Consider the following 3,295-nt stretch of genomic DNA (forward strand, 5'->3'; position numbering starts at 1 on the left):
TATATATATTCTCCACTGGTTCTGTCTCTCAAGCAAACCCAATCTCATATAACCATGGACAAGCAAGTGTCTCACCTCCTGAGCACAAGCCTCTTGCTGTGGGTGCTCAAAGATTCATCCAGGTGGCTTTCATGGGGAGACAAGGGACGGTGTGGATGTGGTGTGTGTCAGAGTGCAGAAGTTATAGCTACTGAAGAGCATGGCCATGTTTAATGAGCACTAGATAGAGCAATAGTACCAGTGAGATCTTCAGAGTCCAACAGTTCTCCCCTACTCTGCAGCTCTCCTGCTGCTGGGATAAGAAGGGATGGTGGGGAAAGATTTTCTATGTCCCTCATGTGTGTCTCCCCAAGGTGGGCATATTGTTGCATTCTTTCTCTTTCATAGTAACCCAACCATTTCTCTATCTACTGCATAAGGAGGTGGGCTTTTAAAATACAGCTCTTTTGGGGATGGAGTGGGAAAGCCTCTCTTGCCATCCGCCACTACACAGAGCTGGGAGCTATAGGCCCAAGAGCTGCCAAGGTCAGGTAAGGTGCAGTTATCCTACTTTCCCCAAATTGCCTCATGATTGCCATTTTCCCTGATGATATATTTTTTATATAAGAGCACTTTTTAAAAGGCATTTTGAAATCTTTAAAGATTAATTATGAGCACACTGGGAAGTGCACCATTATGAGGTAAATGGCCATGCAGACTTAGGGTAAAGCATTTGTATGACTCAGTGGGGCCCTGGGGCATACGTCAGTGGTTTTGATGGGCTCCTACAATGCAGGGTTGTCTGAAAAAGGGAGGCTTGGCCCAGGTGATAATTACATAGACTGATACGGTAAAGGGTGGCTCTGCAAAAGCTTCTCATGGGATATTCTGGCATGAATAGCTATAATTGTGTGCCTCTTCTTTCTGACTCTGAGACTTTTAACTGGATTAGCTGAAAGCATTCCTGTTCAGTTCTGGCCTTTGAGGGCCCTTGTCACACAGCTCAGCTCCCCTGCCCTGAAACCTCTTACTGAAGTCTGGGCTGGGCCTCCTTTGATTGTACCAGCCCCATGACCAACAGTTGGAAGAACTAGATTTTGAAGGAAGGCAGGGGAACCTTGGCCTCTGTGTTTCCATATGTGGTACTTGTGACTGACTGTCCAAGAAGAAATGGCATGGATTTGGAGATGGAAGAAATAGGTTTGAATTCTGGTCTTCAGTGACAAGCTATGGGACCTTAACCTAGTTATCCCTCTCTCTGCATTATTTTTATGTTATCTTTAAAGAGGGCAATTTTTAATAGGATTCAGATCTTTTCCAGATCCTACATTTTGCAATGATTTCAACTCTTATCATACATGAAATTCACTTAGCTAGCTTTCCAAACACAACAGTGTCTAGGGCACATCCGCAAGAACCTTGTGGGGGCTGTCATGAAGAACAGAATAAGAACTGCAAATTTGGGCTGGTCAGATAGCTCAGCAGACTAAAACGCCTATTTAGGCAGAGCGCAGTGGCTGGGGTTCAATTCACGTTGTGCTGGCCCTGCTCCTGGGGCAAGCTGAGACAGCAATTGAGACAGGGTGTGGTGGTACGTGCTTGTAATCCCAGCACTTGGGAGGCTAAAAACAGGAGAATCACTATGAGTCTGATCTACATAGTGAGAACCTGTAGACCCTGTACTAAATACAAAAACAAAAAAAACCCCTGCAAATTTTACGAAAGCATATATTCAAGAGTACACCGTCAAGTCCCTTCCAACAAAGCTCAAGGAGAGCACCTGTACATGTGAATGACCTTGAACCCCAACTCTCCTGTTTCAGGGTAGATCTAGGGGTGCCCAGGCATAAGTATATTGCAAAAGCCTCCCAAACAACTGCAACTTAGACAATTTGAGTGCAAATCATTCAGGTAGATTTGGAATCCCAAAATTGCTATGCAGGAGAACAAACAAGGCGGCACATACAACCTGTAGAAGTCTGGATGTCCTTGGCCATCCCTCTACTATCACCACCATGGACTTCTCTCCTAACTAATGCTTGTCACAGCCGTGGTGCACATTTGAGACCATCTCCTTCAGGAAACCATCCTTAATTCTCTGCTTAGCTGCTGTCTTGTTTATCTGCCTTGACTCCTGCATAGCTCTCATGTAGCCTTCTGTTATACTCTTATTTCTCTCCCATTAACTGTAATCTCCATGAGATGTATCTTAGGTATCTTGGCGGCTCCAAAACCAGCACAGTGTCTAGTACATAATGCTTTTGTTACCAAAAAAAGGCAAATCTGAGATAAAGAATCATATTTTCTGTCTGCTCACCCTATTATATTTTCTGACCTCTTCTCTCAGCAAAGTACCTTGAAGTATAGTCATGTTCTCTTCCTTACCAGGTAGGCACTGAAGCCTCCTCTAAGTCCCTAATTCAAAAACTGAATTCCCCCACTTGAACCAGCAGACCTCCAGGAGGGTAGTGTCTATCACCTGTGGGGACAAGCACACCCTGCCAGCCACGTAGTGCCCACCAATGCCAAGCTGGCCATACAGTTTGCTTCCACATAGCCTGGGAAGCAGAGGTGAGGACTAATGGACTGACCTAATACTGATGAGAACAAGACCCAAAGAACAAAAGCAACAATTAGACACCACAGGGGCAGAAATGCAGTGCACGGCCCACTCCAAACCCTGTTCTGCGGGCTGCATTAAGCAGGGACCACTGGGCTGACTGTGTTCCCCCAGTGTCAAGGGCACAAGGAAATGGCTTATCTTCAATGGTAACTGCAGTGCAGGAAAAATACACAAGGGGCCTCTGGTGCAGGGTGGGGATCTCAAAAGGCCCCAAGAGTTAGGAATAGAAAATCATGACTGGTTGGGTTCTAAAGAGGGAGATCTTGGAAAGAAACTCCTCATTCATTCAACAGCATAGGAGTATTTTTTTTTTCTTTAAATTTTTCTATTTTTGTATTATTTTTATCTTTCTTTTATCCTTCAATAGATTTTTGGGTGTTTATGTTTTCTGCCTTCCTTCCCAACCCTTCGTTTCTTTTTCTTTTCTCTCCTTGCCTCTTTACCCTTTAGATTTTTTTCCTCTCCTCCTCCTCTTGCTCCATCCCCTCCTCCTGCTCCTCCACCTCCTTCTCTTCCTCCTTGTTCTTGAGATAGAGTCTCCACGATCTCATTATGTCACCCAGGCTGACCTGAAACTTGCAATGATCCTTTGGCCTCAGCCTCCCAAATGCTGCGATTACAGGGCTGCACTACTGTGCTACTTTTTTCTTTTTCTTATCTTCATTTACTTTTCTATTTTTACTCTCTGTTTAC

The sequence above is a fragment of the Octodon degus genome, unplaced genomic scaffold (assembly GCF_000260255.1).
Source record: "Octodon degus isolate 3935 unplaced genomic scaffold, OctDeg1.0 scaffold00177, whole genome shotgun sequence".
Lineage (NCBI taxonomy): Eukaryota > Metazoa > Chordata > Mammalia > Rodentia > Octodontidae > Octodon > Octodon degus.